Source organism: Stegodyphus dumicola, chromosome 11, assembly GCF_044657685.1.
Source record: "Stegodyphus dumicola isolate Sdum_Otavi_A_Nest chromosome 11, ASM4465768v1".
In the NCBI taxonomy this organism is placed as follows: domain Eukaryota; kingdom Metazoa; phylum Arthropoda; class Arachnida; order Araneae; family Eresidae; genus Stegodyphus; species Stegodyphus dumicola.
In genome coordinates, this window is record NC_140778.1 from 86300387 (window position 1) to 86318854 (window position 18468).

An 18468-nucleotide genomic window follows, 5' to 3' on the forward strand; every position below is an offset into this window, starting at 1 on the left:
TATTGTATATCGTGTATATATATATATATATATATATTATATATTTATATGTATGTGTACTCTTTTCCGGATGCAACTGTAATTATGTACTGAGCTGGTTTATCATCTTCCTGTAGCGATGCATTTGGATTTGCTGTGTATGAATTTGTTTCATTGAACAGGAACAAATAGGAAACAGAATATTGAAAATTGAATTTGTTTTGAGCATTAGTAATTTATATATGTTAGATTGACTAAAAAGAGTATATTCATGCATAACGTATAAATAAGCGAAGTGAATACTTTTTGGCAATCACCTTTCTAGGATGATCATTTTTGAAAATAACCAGTACTGTTGATAACATAAACACCGGTACGATCTATCTGCCTAAGGGAAAGGATGCCTTCGTGGAAGACTTTCTAAGGGGAATTGTCTCCTATACACGTTACACAGGGTAAAACCACGAAAGCGCAGCCAGTCGGACCGAGCTACTGGTGTTCAGCTACTTAACTGCTTCGTGCCTCATTTCAAAGCGGATTCGCTATATATGAAACAGAGCAATGTGCTGTTACCGTATTTAGCAGCCTGCCTTTTTCCTTGACCTACCATAAAAAAATAAAATAGCAAAATTATAACAGCGTTTCTAAAAAGATGCTTTGCTATATTCTCATTAAATCTTTATCATTCTGCGCTACTAAAAACGAAGTACGATTATTTCAAATTCAAAATTTTATAACATTACTTTACAGAAAGTGATCTCATGTCTTCTAAAAACGAAATCCCACATCTGTTTCTATCCAAGCGCTTACTTTCTAGACAAAGTAATTTCAGTGTAACGTACGTTCAGTTTTATCTAACTTTGAACGAGGGATCCCTCATTCAAAGTTAGATAAAACTGAACTTTTTTTCGAAAGAAAAAAAAAAAAAACTATGTACATAACAGGCAAAGATATTAACAGTACATAAATTTACTCAATTATATTGTATTACCAGAGTAGAAAAAAATAATCCGATGAGATAATTCTCTGAAAATTCATAAACGCTAAATTAAGAATAAATTTTATAAAATGTTTGCTAATGAATACATGTATTTGCATAGTAAGTTTCCTTTTTTAAAAATTTTTCCATCTTTATCATGTTTATCGGAGTGTCGTATTTAACTTCACAATTATACTCTGAAATTTCATTGCTGTAGATTGGATGATTACCAATATATAATCCTTCTAGTAACCAGGGCCAGTATTAGAGGTTTTTGCTGCTCAATACAATATCTGTGGCTCTTACTTCTGCCACCCGCCGCCAGTGGCTGAGTGGTTAAGAATATTGATTACTGGAAGTTCGACCTGGTTTCGGTTCGATCCCAGGCGAACCAGCTGGCTGCATGGTTTGTTTTCCTGTTGTGCAATATGAATACGAGCCAGTTTCCTTCAGCAATTAGGCTCACCCGCACCTGAGCGGTTAAATCGCTGAACACTGGTAGTTCCGACCTGGGTTCGAATCAAGGCGAACGGGCTGTCTACATGGGCGTTTTCATAATCTTCTTCGTGTGTAACGTGTATGGGGAGCTTTGCTATAAACTAAACTAAGCCTTCAGAAACTTCCTCCACGAAGGCATCTGCTATCTGCCACCTCGTGGCTTTGCTATATTCAAAGAGCCTAACCCAATTCTAGCACTCAGTTCCTCTCTAAATTCTAGCGGGCGAGCGCTAAAGTCGCCTATTACTGGTAGTTCAACCTCGGCACATTATCTGAGTTCAGCCTTGAATGAAAACAACATAAAGTGTTATAATGAACGATTAGTTTAAAAATTTCACTTGATACTGAAATGCATAAAATCAAATTGTGTTTCTACATATCAGATTTATAAAGTACAGGTGATAATTGTAGGAATATCAGGTTCATAAAGTACAGTTGATAAATACATGAGAAGTGGGAAGGAATTCATAAATTACAGAATTTAATGGTTGTAACGAAAATTTTAAGCATGAACGTTCTTCATAAAGTTATGGAGAAAAAAAAAAAAAAAAAAAAAAGCAGTCAGTACCTTTAGTGCGGGTAGTAATCACTACCAAAAATCTATGCTTTTCTGCCAATGTTTTGGTAGTTTTTCAAAACCTTCGGCCCGGAAACTTGGTGGCCCGAGTCCAAACACAGGTCAACCTCATTTCGGACGTCTTGTGCAGAAGTGAAGATAGGACCAGCGAGATGTAGCTGCAAGTATGAAAAAAAAGGTAGAAGTCCGAACGTGCAATGTCGGAGTTATATGGTGGGTGTGGTGAAAGATCCCTTTCGAGTCCGTACAGAGGCCAGCCGGTGAATGCAGACACATATGATATTATCTTGATGGAACGTTACCTTTCTGCGCCGGAACTCAATTCGACTCTTTTCCTTGATAGCAGCATCAACATGCACTAGCATCTCGTTGTATCCTTTACTGTCAAGGGTTTTACCTTTTTCCATATACTATTTGTGATTAATACCACGGCAATCCCACCAAATACAAAAGAATGATCTTTTTGTTACTCAAATTACGCTTTACGATGCTGCCGACGGACTCACGGGCGCAGATCAACTAAATTTTTGGCCTATGTTGTTGAAATAAATTTATTTTTCAGCACAAGTGACTATCTGGTCCAGAACTTTAACTTTGTGTTGATATTCGAGAAGAATAGTACAGGCTCGAACACGTCTGACCTTATCTGCTTGAGTCAGCTCATGCAGCGCACACCTGACGTTTATGTGATGCATAGTGCGACTAATGGAGAGATTCATTTTTATGGATCTCACCACGGCAATCTCACCAGATCCAAAGCATGATCTTTTCGTTAGTCAAATTACGCTTTGCGACGCTGCCGACAGGCTCACCGGGTGCAGACCAGCTCTCTTTTCGACCTGTATTGTTTGTGTAAACTTGTCTAACTTTGAACGAAAAAAAAAAAAAAAAAAACTATGTATATAACACGCAAAGATATTACAGAACATAAATTTACTCAATTTTATTGGATTACCAGAGGAGGAAAAAATACTCAGATAACTCTCTTAGAATTCTTAAACGCTAAATTAAGAATAAATTTTATAAAATGTTTACTAATATATACAAATATTTTAAATAATAAATTTTTCCATCTCTACATATACCACGTTTATCGGAGTGTCGCATTTGACTTTACAATTAAGCTTCGAATTTTCCTTGTTGTAGATTGGATGATTACCAATATACTTACAAACCTACTAGTAACCAGGGCCACTATTAGGGATTTTTGCTACTCACTACATTATCTGTGGCTCCTACCCACACGCCACCAGTGGCCGAGTGGTTAAGACTACTGAATACTGGAAGTTCGAACTGGTTTGGGTTCAATGCCAGACGAATCAGCTGGTTGCATTGTTTGTTTTCACCCTGTGTAACATGAATACAAGCCAGTTCCCTTCAGCAATTAGGCCCTCCCGCGCTATAGGAATTAAATCGCTGAACACTGGTAGTTCCGACTTGGATTCGAATCAAGGCTAACGGGCCGGCTGCATGGACGTTTTCATAATTTTCTCCATGTGTAACGTGTATGGGGAGCCAATTTCTCTAAGAAAGTTTAACATGAAGGCATCCTACTGTGGTTTGCCATAATAACCTAATCTAAGCCTTCAGAAAATTCCTCCACGAAGGCCTGCCATCTTAAGAAGGTAACCCTCGTGGCTTTGCTACATTCAAAGAGCCTAATGCAATTCTAACAATCAGTTCCTCCCTAAATTCTAGCAAGCGAGCCGCCGAACACTGGTAGTTCATCCGGAGTTCAAGCCTCGATGAATGAGTTGGATGCATGACCGATTTTGGTGTTTTCCAAATTCACCTGCTTTGTCGTAATCAAACTCTATAATTCTAAACAAACTGGCGTTCGGTTCGGCTCCAACGGCTCTAGCACCACGTTCCAAATTATAATTACAGTTCAACAAATAAATGTCTGGCATATACATTCGAATAATCTAAGTAAAAAAAAAAAGGGCTTTTTAATTTCCTCCACAACCTAGCATGCATGCACATAAAGCGAATAAAGAAAAACTTATGGAGTGCAGTAGGCTTCTAATCCATAACATATTTAGTTAGTGATCGCCATCATTGGGAGCTATAAATATGCTATATTGACGGGAAGGAGAAAATTTTACTTCCTGAGTGAACTAATTCAGAACTAGTGTTATTTCATCTGTCATCTCAAATTTAGGATGCCAAGTTACGTGACTAACAAAAACCTAGTATTTATATGAAGCTTGATAAAAATCAAAATTTTGAAGACATATGTGATCACGTTCGGTTGATTACCATTATGATCAGCAAATAACAACAGCAATGTACTGATGTCTTTCTTATCTTTATATTCAGATGTAGTTTTCAGAGCAACTAGAGAAAATTTATTAATTACTTTTATTATTTTTGATACTTTATACGTACGAAAACACATACTTGTAGGAAGAGAGATTTAAATATCATATTCGAACAAATAAAAATAAATCGTGACGTGAAGACCCTAAAGATACGGCTTCTGATTGCTTTTCAAATTTTTACCATATTAGTAATGATATAATCGAATAATCTTTCAAAGATTATTGTTTACCGATTTTAGGTAACAACTAGAAAACATTTTTTCGAGCTTATCCTCAAACAATTGAATTGATTTGCTATTGGTAATGAATACTGCTGTATCATGAATCAGGTACGGCGCTATGCATTTTGCTGACTTTGTACGCAATAAATTCTGTTGTCAAGTGCCCTTCCCCCAAAATTCTAAAATTTTATTGCTTGATGCTTCGCTGAATTTTACAATTTTGCTGTACCTAAATTCTGCCGTACCGGCAGTGATCATGATTTCAAATCCCCCCTCCCCGAGATTTACTGTGTTATCTGAAAAACAGCTCACAAGTTGCTAAGAATAGCTATAAAACTGGTTCCACAGCTTTTAGCAACGGCCTCCCGTTGTGCGTTTGGAAACTCAGCTTTTGAAAGAAAAGGAAGGGGAATAATTTCTCCCTGACTACAGTATAGATCAGGTCTGTGACTTTGAGCTACTGCAAAATGTTCTGAAGTACACTTTTTTCTGTTTCGGCAACATTCATCTTGAGAATTCAACACCTGTTCATTAGCCCTTAGTAATTGACAGAAATGATTTTAGAAAGTAGTGGGTTCATTGATACCAACAAAATGGTTGGTATCAATGAACTGGAGATACGTTAGTTTCAGTTGTTTTGCAGTACTTTTTAAATACTACTTGTATTTTTATTTTCGAAAATTTTCATAAATATTGTAATTAATTATTTCCAATTTTAATAACTCGCAGAAAAAACACAATTTTCAAGAAATTTTTTTATTATGGTTATTCAAACTTATACTAATATACAGCATCTTTTATATTCCTTATACATTTGACACTGCATGCTTCAACCTGCATGTAAGTTTCTCTTCCTTAGTAACTCCTTACCCAGAGACGTCTCAATGAAAGCCAAATCATGCACAAAATTTATGCCTGAAAAAAAAAAAAATATATATGATAAAATATTTTTAACACCATATACTCGACAACAGAGTACATCACATACCCCCCCCAAAAAAAGAAATTGCAAGAAATACAAATTTCTAACAGAAAAATGCATTTTCAAACAGCTGAAATTGTTTCACAAATTAATAATGCAGATAGCATATGTAACATATGGCACTATTGCCACTCAGTGCAATCTCTGCATATTCTAAATTCTGCTGGCTGATATCTTCGTAAGTTCTGAACATTTTTTTGCCTCTAAATTCTGCTGCTCAGTGCCCTCTGCTAAATTATAAAATTCTGCTATGCACTATTCTCTAAATTCTAAAAATTTTGACTACCACTGGTTGCACAGGCCCTGATCAAAGCAAAGAGGCAAGATGCTACCTGCTATTGATAAACTGCCTTATAAATACCACAGATCTAAATAAATGTCAGTTTTAAATAAATTAACAATAATAATATACTGGATTATCAGTATATTACTACAAGAAGATGAGTCATCTTCACAACTGCTGCTTCCATGCTCGCAGTGTCATTTGCTCGTGCAATATTAGTCAGTACTTTGTGTGCCGGAGGTTTCACATGAAGAGCCTCTACACCTGAGTATAAAATGTTCGTGTTCCAGTAAACACTGAATTCAGAAGGGCAAGAATAACTCTTTCATGGTGGATACCTCAGTTACCAAATGGCTTTCTAAGGCTCTATTCAAGCTGTTGTATAAATGTCATAATTCCCAACTAACAACGCTTCGTAGTCAGACCTTGCTATGTCACAAAAACTAGTTTGGGCATTAAGCTTGAAGTTTTCAACTTTGTGTCAACTTGATATAAGAGTTGGCCAATCAGAGCATATACATGAAACCTATTGAGAGAGAAAGCTGTAGACACATACATGCATGCACAAATTTAGCTTCTCTAATTGGCTATGGCGTAGACCCTCTCTCGCAGGTGTGAATGGAACTCCCACATTTTATGCCTTATGATTATGTGTCTATGACATTTATACCATCATCTGAACGGAGCCTTAGGATGGCATACTAAGAAGATGCAATGTCTTGTGGGGATAAGCAATTTATACTCCTAAGCCTAAAAAAAAACTTGGAAAAAAAGATCACATGACTTAAATTTATTTTCTAATTGCTCTAACTTGAGGCACATTACGAGAGGAAAGCAAAGGTAGTAATCAGAATTATTTAAAAAATTTTATCCTTATATTTTTCTTAAAAATTCTGTAAAATGATAAAATTTTTGGCTTTCCTCAAATAAATATATATGGAAAAAATAATAGCCACATAATCACAGATTTCATTTTGTTATATTTTATTAACAAAATTTAAATTATTAAAAATCTCTTTCATGAAGGGAAAATAAAACATCATGAAAACAATGAAAAAGAAGCAATATTTAAAAAAGATAGTAGGCTCCCATCAAAAGAATCGAACCCCAAAATATTTTCATTTGCTTCAGTGTCCCGTCTGAAAATTTCACTGATTGCAATGAATATATTAAAAAAAAAATCTTTTATTTTCAAGTTCTTTCATGCAAAACGTCCAAATTTGGTACAAATCAAATTCATCCCCCTCTTTTTGATAGCTACAATATTATACTTAACAGTTTTAATAGCTATCAGTATGTAAACAACATAATGTAACACCATAAAAGAAAAACATAAATGATGACATTTTAATTTTGGCATAGAGAAATACATATTTACCTCAAAAGAGAGCTTGTATTTCTACCTTCTACGTCAGAGTCAATAACTGAAATGTCCAGATCAGAACTGAGAAGAAAAGAACCATAATTAGTTTAATTAAGATACAATAACACGCAGACCAAGTATTAATTTAGAAGTCAAGCAACAAAAATCAGCATCACATTTTGAAATATTCACTATTTGAAAATATAATGCTGATTTTGGTTGCTTGACTTCTAAATTAATACATAATTAATTAACCATAATTAAGTAACTATAAGAGTTTCAATATCATGCACAGCTAATATCTATTTTAGAAATAAACCAACTTACCTCAAGAAAGCCTGGTTTGTCTTAGGAACATTAGCTGTAACTTCTGGCGTAGAAAAGTCAAATTTTTCATTTCCAGACCTAAGAATGAAAGAAATAAACTGCTATAACATAATTAAAAAAAAAACATGAATAAATAAATAACACATAACAAATTTAAGCATTAAGCTATGTATGACTACCATCCATCTCAGACAGTGTGACAGATATTGCTGTATGCTGTTTCGCCATACCTTGTGTAGCTATTATATCATGCTGTATAACCACAGTTTAGAAAGATTACAAAATGTGTTATTTATATCTATCTAAAATGGTACATTACTACACAATTTATAAGAATAAATTAGAGAGCTCTGTGAATGAAATTCCTTCCAATTAAAAAATGTAGAAATAAAGAAAATGCAGGAATTGCAAATGCAGAAATGAAAAAGGGATTATATTTTTTTGCACAGAATCCAGATGACATATTTTTCAACATTTTAGAAATTTCAATATTAATTTTAGGGGCCTAAAATATTAGGCCCCTAAAAGCAGAATATAATTTTTAAATGTTCAGACAATCTTCCTATGAGAATTCCTTTGAGATGTACACATCTGAACCAAAATTAAAAAACATGTACAAGAACAGAGCTGAGGACTTCTGTTTGCAGAAAGTCTGTCACATAACATATGAAAAGTTTCTTATTGGTAGATTTTTGATCAGACAGATATTTTATTGTTATACAGAGAAAGCATTCACTCCCTTTCTACTAGAGATAATTCAATTTGGACAACGGCAAAAAGGCTAAGCAAGCCTGAGCATATTGGTCCCATTCTTGGCACTAGTATGGTTTATGCTCAAAATACACGGCAGATATTTTCTAATTACCTGCATCCCAAATATCAATTCAATTCAGCTTTTGGTGGAATTTACCATTTGTGACATATTTTTCAAAAACTACACTTCACAACATGCATGCATGACAAATACACAGAACCATAAATAAACAAGCAATAATATATATTTATATATAAATTTTACTAAATGATCATAAAATGTTCCAACGCTAAATAAAAGTTTTAACATCCAAGTAAATGACATAATAAAAAAAAGCAAGTTGAACAGCGAGCACATGAATGAAATGTGCATACACCTGTAAAAATATACCATAGGTAACTGACAAAGCATTTCGTAGCAAACATATGACTATAAAATTTCCAATAATACCATGTAATGGTGGTGAATTCAATTTAGATCGCAAGAACATGCTCATACTTTTGAAAAGATTCAATTATTTCAGCAATTCCTTGTGAATTGGAATTTACCCTTTCAATATTTCCCAACAATTTAGTGTGAATGGAGGAATAAATTGTTATAAAAGAATTGAACAATTATTAAAATCCCCTCATACACACACACAAACACATACAAAAAAAAAAAAAAAAAAAAAAAAAAAACCTTACTTTGTAAAAAAAAAAATCATCCGGGCAATGATTCTCCTTTGACACAGATGCAGTTGTATCAATAATTTCTGACCTTCAATAAAAAAAATACGCATATTTTACTTCGGAATTAACTTACTACGAAATCATAAACGCGAGCTAGTCGATATAAAGAATAAATTAATTCTCACCTTTCGAAAACATCCGCTTGTTCGGAATCTTCCACATCTAGGGAATTTAATTTCATATTTTTTTCTTGAGCTCGACATTTTCGCTGAATACTGGATTTTTTCTGTAGTCCTTGATATTTTCTTGCTAACTGACCACAGTACAAATAAATGTAAACAAAACGAGTGCGGAATAGCAATGCAATAGGGTTGCCGTCATTCTAACCTCCTTGGTTGCCGTAAACGTCATTCCGCTGACAGCTGACACTGTTTAGTGAAAACTGTGTATAAAGGAATATATGAAACGCTTCTAAATATTATTTAGAAAAAAATATGATTTATAACTGATATCAAAATCACTTACTTCGTGAATTTTTGCAGAAATAAGATTACAAAGCTAAATTTTAACTCGTTGCGCCAAATTTCTGCCAAATTTCACGCAACATAGTTTCTTAATTAGCGATTCTGCGTGTAAACAAATTTTTAGTATTGTAATGCTGCTGTAGTAGACCACCTTAACCCTTCTTTCTGTAAATCCACATAATTATTTTTCATTTTATATAATAACCAGCATTAATTTATAACTGTGATGTTAAATTTCTATAAAATCTGCAATTAATTACATAAATAACGCTATTTTGTAATTCTTTTCATATCAAGCATATTATTAAATATTAAAATAAAGAATAACACATTTTAAGTAAAACAATGATATTTATTGACATTTCTCAAGTTTCAAAATATACGTATGCAAAATAATTTTAAGCATCTTCGCAAATACCAAGGAATATTTTAGGCAATTATTTGGAATGACCATTATGAAAACCATGAGCAATGTTTGCTGCCAAAAGCATGTCACTTAAATTAACAAATACAAAATTACACTTAAAAGGTCTTTTAAAGAATTTCGCAAAAATTATTAAAATAACTGATTTCATTCTTTTTTCGTAAAATATTCAATATTTATTACATTTATTAATATAAGATTAAATACTTAACTTGAAAATCAAACATATAGGTATTATTAAAACCTGGGAAGAAATTTTGTAAATAATTTACTGAATCAAATAAATATTGTTATATCAATCAAATATTGTAGCCATTGGGACAAAAATTATTTCAAATTATAAAATTAGGAATAATTTTTTTTTAAATAAAAATTACAAAAATGACTATTTTCTACCTTCGCTATACAACTGATAATTGTAAAATTGCTGTATGCTTGGATTTTTCATAATTTTAATTTTGCAAAAAATCTATTTAATCCAAAGTTATTCAACAAATGAGTGGGGAACGCATGCCATACAAAAGGGGGGGACACATGCCATACAATACGTAATAAATTTTTATGAATCCATAGTTATAATTTTACAGTGAAATTTTAAAAGCAAAATTTGAAATAACTAACTGAAACAGAAAAAATAATTAAAGACAATTAAAGGCACCCCTAAATAAATTGGAAACACTGAAATACATTATAATTATCCCATAACAACTTTTAAAAATAATTACCATGAAAACTTTTAGACAATTATTTGGAATGACCATTATGAAAACCAAGAGCAAAGTTTGCACCCAATAGCCAAAACCATTTTACTTACAGCATTAAATTTAAAAAGTCTTTTAAAGAATTTCACATAACTAGAACCAAGTACCTCTGATTACAACAATAAAGAACCTTTTCGAACAACGTGGTAAAAGATTGCTAATATGGCCAATGGCATGCTGTTTTGTTGCCTTCTGATGTTATTTCGCACATGCGCAGTGAGGTACGGAGGGTGGATAGCTTTGGGATGGATTGCCCCTTTAAAATAAGCTTCAGGGATATACACAATACTTCTCTTCAGTCTGACGGAGCCACATTTGCCTCGAGGAACCTTTACTTCTTCTCCTTAGAGATTCTTTGGCTGTACTGTTAGTCTTTGCGTTCCTGAAAGAGTTTCCATTTATCTTGGATAAGTAGTCTTTGATATAATCAATATGAAGGTTGCGATGTAAATCTTCATTTCAGGTAAGCGTGTTACCATATATTATGTTTGTATTCATATACTGGATGTTAATATTTATTTCTACTAGATATTATACATAGTTTTTATAATGTCTTCTTTATTATTCTTACAGAGTTTTTCTTGTGATTATTTTATGAACACATTTTGTTTTAATATAAGTCATTCATTTTCGATACCTCTTTTACATTAATTTTTTTTCTGTATTTTTCCCTATTATGTATAGATTACATTTATCAACACTTTAGCGAAATATCATTTCTAATGTAAATTTTCTTCGTTAAATATTTTTTAACTTAACGGTACTCTTATATTTTCCGACGAATATTATTGCATTCTTTAAATTATCTTTAGTATGCTTTCTTTTTCCTAACGTAAATCTTCTTAGTTAAATTAACGTTACTTCGTGTTTCCATGTAAATATTATCGCATTTATTAAACTGATGATTTGCCCTTTGCATTCTTTATATTTAAAGCTACAATATATTTTGTTTTCATTTTACTATCATAAGTAAGTTTATTTTAAGTTATTAAGTATATTTTAACTTTCCTAGTCATATTTATTTCATAAACAATTGAATTCTTTCTCTACTTTTTTTCAGATGGAACATACATCTGAGGCTATGTTTTTAAATCATGACGTTGCACAACCACAAGGCAGCGTAAGTATCTTTTTTTTTTAAAGACATGCCTTTGGATGATCAAACGATTGCTATTATGGATTTTGGTGATCTTATATCATCACAGTTAGATTCGCCTTTCGTTGATACCCCAAATTTAACTTTCTCGTAGTGTAATAAAACCTTTACACACTAGAGAAGCTTGACAAGACATATTAAAGTGCAGCATTCAATTCCAAGAAACATTTGCACCATATGCAAGAAAGGAGTTTCGATGCTCCGATCAACTGAATAATCATATGAAGTTTCGTGCTAAACCACCGAAATCCATGCCTTCTCGCAAAGTGAAATGAGCAGCTCCCCCCGCCACCATGCCTGCCCCTAAACGACCGAGGCAAGAACGTTCACCCTGCCTTAATATGTTTGCTACGGAAATCATTTATCCTAGTGAAGACACCAAGAATGACTTACAAGTGTTTTTAGAGTTGTCAAAAACCGAGGTCGCGAGCAAGATTCAAGAAGCTGCTGCACAGCACCAGGGGATTAAATGGTACTTGAATGCTTGTGTGAAGATGGTCAGAAAAGTGTCGGAGACCGAGGAGGAGACATGCACCCCTTACTTTCGGTCCAGATGCAGCACTACGCTCACGGAAGAAATGCCTGACATACAAGCAGCTATTGAAAAGGTAAGAAAGTTGATTTTATTTATTTAAAAATGTGTTTAAAATTAGTATCACTCATAAAATGTTTTACAGGTGCTGGATTCCTTGGATAAATGTCTGAAAAAAGGTTCAGGATGGGTTTTTAGACTCTGTGCAATACCTCGAGCTCAAGACCGCTGTCTACAAACCCCTAACGGCCTCTTCTTACATACCCCTACCGAAAGCCTTAGCCAGTAAAATGAATGAGGTTATAAGGTAGAGAAGGTTATAAGGTAGAGAGGTTAGAATGAGGTTATAAGGTATTTCTATTGCTGTCCTAGCATGCCTTTGTGGTGTAGTGGTTTTGCACGCCAAGCCGGTATTTCAGAGGTCCATGGTTCGATTCTCGGAGAAGGCGGTTGCTAATTTTTCATCTTCCAAAAAATACTTAATGTCTCTACAAGGTATATAGATAATTTTAGACAGATATGCATATAAAGTTAGGCAAAAAAGGAAGCTTATAACCCCTTAAACATACAGCAACTAGTTATTTTTACCCATACACATTTTTACCCACACAAAATAATAACCATAATGACCTATGTATAAAATTTTATGGTTGGTAGTGTGAGCTACTGATATAGTCCCTATTAAGAATAATGTATCCGTGAAATAAAATTAGTGATTTTCATCAAGCATTATTATCACTATTAAACACGCATATACATAAATGCCATCTAAACATGCATATACATGAGCGTCTTGATTCATTAAGAGCATAAAACTACTTGACCATGTATACCTTCTATTCAAGATAAAGCAGAATGAGTTGTACACAAAGTTTTGAAAATAACAGTGTTAGATACACAAACATTTTAGAATCAATGTCACTACAGTAATTTAATTTACCTAAAGTAGATTAATATACAGATTTTCATTTTAGCAAGTACATTAATAGAGTCAAAAGTCGTTAATCCGGATTCGTCGGGACTTCGGCGATTCTGCATTATCGATTTTTCCGGATTATAGATCATCAGTTTAAATCTCGTAAGATGGCATGCAGAAATTCTAAAATTAAAAATATGAAACCGTAATTTATGAAATAAAGAACAATTAGGATCTAAAGGGTATCAAAATTTACAAAAAAAAAAAAAAAAAAAAAAAAAAAAAAAAAAAAAAAAAAGCTTAATATTTATTTGTTTACTTTACTAAACATTTCTTTCAATGTAAGTTGTTCAAGTTGCTTCGTTTTATGTGATAATACTTTCTCTTTAATTCTATAAACAGACATAATTTCTTGTTCAGTTACAAAGTTCCGCTGTTCAAGTCCCGTAATTGCTGTGCCGAGAATACCGACTAACTTGTCCATCGAAATTTTTTTCGTTTTCACTAACCTCTCTGTCACCTTCTTCATGTCTTTATCCATTTTTTGCAGCAATTCCACTTTTTGTTTGACGGACATCGAAACATACTTTCGTTTTATAGATCCTTTGGGAGCTCCAGCATTGGAAATTCTATTTAACATAATCGAAAGTTCAAGTTTACTTTTATAAAATTGTTCTTACAGTCTGCAAAAAATAATAAGCCGCATCCAATTCGAAGATTAAGGAACAAAGCAATCATCAACATTAACTGAAATAGATAATTAGATAATTTTAGCTTATACCGTCCGTTATACATTAAACGCGCACGCGAAAATGTATTCTGCGCTTGCGCACACGCATATACGCAGTCGTAAAGGTCTTACGCCCACGCGTAAAAGCCTATGCGCATGTGTCAACGCGGCGCATGCGCAGAAAGTTTTTAGCTTTGAGATCCAGATTATAGATCATTCCGGATTATGGGTGTCCGAATTAACGATTTTGACTGTACAATTAATTTCATTTAAAGAGAGGAATATAAGTTATGCTCATGATGTAAAGACATTTGTTTTAAATCTTTGACAAATGCAACCAAAAACTTACAGCAATTATGTCAATTCATTAATCACAATCTATGATACATAAAATTTTTAGACTGTTAGTGCTGAATACCAACTATTTCAATATCGACAGCATATAATAAAACATAAAACCATTAATAAAACTAATTTCGTTTAAACAGACTAATATAAGACATTACGTTATTATTTAAGACTAGTTTATTATTTACAGACATGTGTTTTAAGTTTATTACACTGTAAGTACAAACCAAAAACAGGGAGAAGTAAGTTCCAATCCATATATACATCATACATACATGATATTAATCACAATAAATCATGCATAAAATTTTGAAACTGTTAGTACTAAATATCAAGTATTTCAATATCACCAAAAGAATGTAATAAAATATAAAGCCGTGAATACAATACATTCATTTAAATAGCGTAATATAAATATTGCTTATTATTTACAGATATGCGTCTTAAATTATATACGGATAAGTAGAACATAGAGCAGTGAGTTCAAATCTATAGCCCCGAATAGCTCATTACCAAGCGGAGCGTGACGTTTGCCCATCATATAATGAATTATGTATAAAATTTTAAGACTGTTAGTGCTGAGTACCAAGTGTTTCAATATCAGCCAGAGTCGGATTTATGTATAAGCTGCACAAGGCTTAGGGGCCCCCACTTTTTTGGGAACACGCCCAAAAATTGTACCATATACAAAAAATTGACTCATATTACTCGTAAAGAGCCCCGAATCTCAACTAATTTAGGACCTGGTCAAATTTAAATCCGGTCCTGAATATCACCGACAGCATATAATAATGACATTAATCACAAAGAATCATATACTCCCTCTGTCCCTTATTAGTTGCTTGTACTGATTATTGCTATTGAAGATTTTGTGATTTCGTTTGAACATTTTTCAGACATTTCAGGCTGCTACATTATCAATCAACAACATTTACTTACGAAGCATTCCCTTCTTCAATCAGTACCAAATTAGTTTAAAAAATGCAGGTTTCGCATGCCCTTAAGGCCTGCCCCATTTTGTAAGGACTTTTCCATCAGCAAACGTACAAAATTTATACATCCTGTTTTCATACCACGTTTATCACATATCTTATTAACCTGGGACAGGGCTCTGGCCCAGGAAGCCATGTTTCGTGGCCTGCGGCCACCTAAGAATAAATGCATTAAACTATCTTCTATATAATGAATTGTGAATTCATTTATCTGTCTTGTCTAAATGAGCCGGTTTCCCTTACAAAGACCTCCACGAAGGCATCCCTACACGTAGGCAGACAGCCCTCGAGGCTTTGCCTTAATCACATAAACAGGATCATTCTGATATAGGTAGAGTCTAACAAAATATGGTGTGGCTTAAGAGCGTGCGAACCCTGAGAATTTGCTTGGAAAAAATTATTCCAAAATAAGTGCTATGTAGAAAGTAAAAATTGAGAATGAAAACCTAGTATACAGCTTTACATTCATTGTACTACATTGTATAATTTTACTGATGTCGATCTACTAAACTGCATTGAAATTTATTTATGACTCCACCTACTTGAAATGTAGCAACTAATTTGGGACAAAGTTTTCAACCTAAATGAAGAAACTGATTTGGGATGGAGGGAGTGCAAGATTTTGAGACTGCTAGTGCTAAATACCAAATATTTCAATGTCACCGACAGCATATAACAACGACATACATGGAATCTGGAATCATCAGTTTCATTTTTAGTTCCTAACTACCAAGATTTTTTACTAATATCTCAGGTGTGCCTTTGGCATCTCATAAAGTTTACAATAAATCAAGGGTGCATGAGCACTGCGCCCGAAGGCAAAAATAGTCTAAGTGGCAAGTCATTAGGAAAGGCAGTAAGTTGGGCAAAGTCCAAAATCATCTTTTATACAGATTAAAACTTGATTTAAATCTATGCAGAAATACTAGAGTAGGTGCTAGGAGCATTGCATGTGTTGACTGACTGAGAGTTCCTAACTGAGCAGCAGATACAAGAGGGAAATTTCAAATCACGTGACTGAGCGTCGAAATAACATTGGTCTGAATTTGTATAAGTATAAGCTGAACACACATAGAAACTTGTTTATAAAAAAAAGGTGAACGAAAAATACTCCCTTTAAATCGTACAAGCAAGAAAGGAAGTATGCACATTTAACCAATTGGTATAATTGTTTACTTCATTATCACAAAGCCCAAGCTACATTCATGACATTATTCACAATGAATCATATATAAAATTTTGAGACTATTAGTCCTGAATACTTATTACTTCAATGGCATTGACAGCATGTAATAAAACATAATGCCATATTCCATAAAATAAAAATGTATTATCACTATTTAATTACGCACACACACACACACACACACACATATATATATATATATATATATATGGATACGTCATAAAACAAGGAAGTAGAAAACAAGAAACACGAGAAGTAGAAAAAGGTGAAACAGGGGTTTCCCTTTTGGCACATTAACCGATTGGCATGACTGTTTGCTTCATTTTCACAAGCCCCAATCACAATCTCCATTACATCATGAACAAGCACAAAACTCTCAATCAGGTAAACACAAATTCATGTGCAACATACTGATGCATAACACCAATTAAAAGGAGCTATGCACTATAAAATTTTGAAGCTAGTATAGACAGTATTCAAATGTTTCTGGACGAAAGATTACAAGTCGAAGGTTTACAAAGTAATAAATTTCATAAGAAAGGTAATTCTAAGATTTCTTATAAAATATATGCATGGATATATTCTTAAATTTCGTTAGCGTTAAACTCACTTCTCATACAGTTAATTGGAAAAAAATTAAACATACTCCACATATATTGATGTGAGTTATGTTTATATATATATAGTATATACAGTAGGTTAAAATATCATTTATATAGAATACAGAGATTACCTCCAATATGATAGAAAATTATGATATTTTTCTAACATGAAGTTGAAAAAGTATCTGATTTATAATTAATAGTGCAATATAATCGATAAATGCAATGGTGGTGCAATATAATCATTAATGTAAGAAATGGTGCAATATTAATCAATAAATCAGTGCTCATAAACTATAGGCACACACATTGTCTGAGATTTCAACACACTTAGCATGCAGTATTTGAATGTAAACTAAGTACACATCACAGAAAATTACGGTGTAAATCAGAATAAAAATTTACACAAATATTTCTATTCTTTGAACACATTTAGATTTAATTCACAGGAGCTAAGTACACAGTGACTTTGAAAGTATTACTGACAGTTTCATTTATTCCATGAGGATTGTGGGAGTACACTAGAAATAAGGGAGTAGTAACTTGCATGAAATGAAATAAATTTTATAAATAGGTCTAAATATAAATTGACTCTCAGAGAAAATTTTCAGTTAACAAACAGATTTTTGATAGCACAATAACTGTAAGATTTCAAGCATTAAGCTGAACACATAGAGGCGTGTTTATGTAAGAAAGTGAGGGAAAGATACTACCTTACAAGATTGGAAAAAACACGCACATTCAACCAATTGGTACATTTCTTTACTTCATTATCACAAAGCCCAAGCTACACACTACAGCAAGCAAGGGACCGTGCTAGAATTCTCCGTGCGTAGATGGAAACATCGGCAATTTATGATTCGTTTAAATTTATCACACATTCTTTATTTTTGTACCAGAAGCGGTTGCTATGAATTCCTCAACATATTTCTTATGCAAGAAGGTTACACGACTTTCCAACCTCCTTGTTCGTATGTTATTGTACTACCGGCTGTAGGAATTTACCAGTGAATTCCATAATAAGTGCATGAGGGCTTTTAAGCCAAACAAATTAACTTAAATGTTTAAAAAAAAAAAAAAAAAACATGAATAACAAATTTAAATTCTAGCAGAATCAGAGCTCTTTTCACAAGTGATTTTTGAACGTTCGCTAGATAGTACTTCGGCAGGTGAATTGGCAGTCAAGGACGGAGTGATATTCATATTCAGATCTATTCAAAAGTCTAAATTAATCTCTTTTTATGATATTTACTCTTTCTCTGACGAAAACATTTATTTACTTATTGTTATTTTTTTATATGTAGTACCAGTAAAATAGACAATAACTCTTATTAAAGGGCTA

General features: G+C 33.1%; 2 long non-coding RNA genes across 3 annotated transcripts in view; both read right to left on the reverse strand.

Annotated features, from left to right (window-relative positions):
- The window catches only part of LOC146994180 (uncharacterized), a 34277-nt gene extending 16199 nt beyond the window's left edge, over nucleotides 1–18078 (reverse strand). The window contains exon 1 of the long non-coding RNA XR_015044063.1: nucleotides 17840–18078. This is a non-coding gene — a long non-coding RNA (uncharacterized LOC146994180). The remainder of the gene's footprint in view (nucleotides 1–17839) is intronic.
- Nucleotides 5311–17118, reverse strand: LOC118193763 (uncharacterized). 2 transcript variants are annotated; one of them, XR_015044061.1, is made up of 5 exons: nucleotides 9141–17094; nucleotides 8971–9043; nucleotides 7531–7608; nucleotides 7219–7284; nucleotides 5311–5490 (listed from the first exon to the last, which is right to left on the reverse strand). It is a non-coding gene; the product is annotated as an uncharacterized LOC118193763 (long non-coding RNA). The 2 variants fall into 2 exon arrangements; XR_015044062.1 differs by lacking the exon at nucleotides 8971–9043 and having other exon boundaries at nucleotides 9141–17118.
- Nucleotides 18079–18468: the final 390 nt, after the last annotated feature.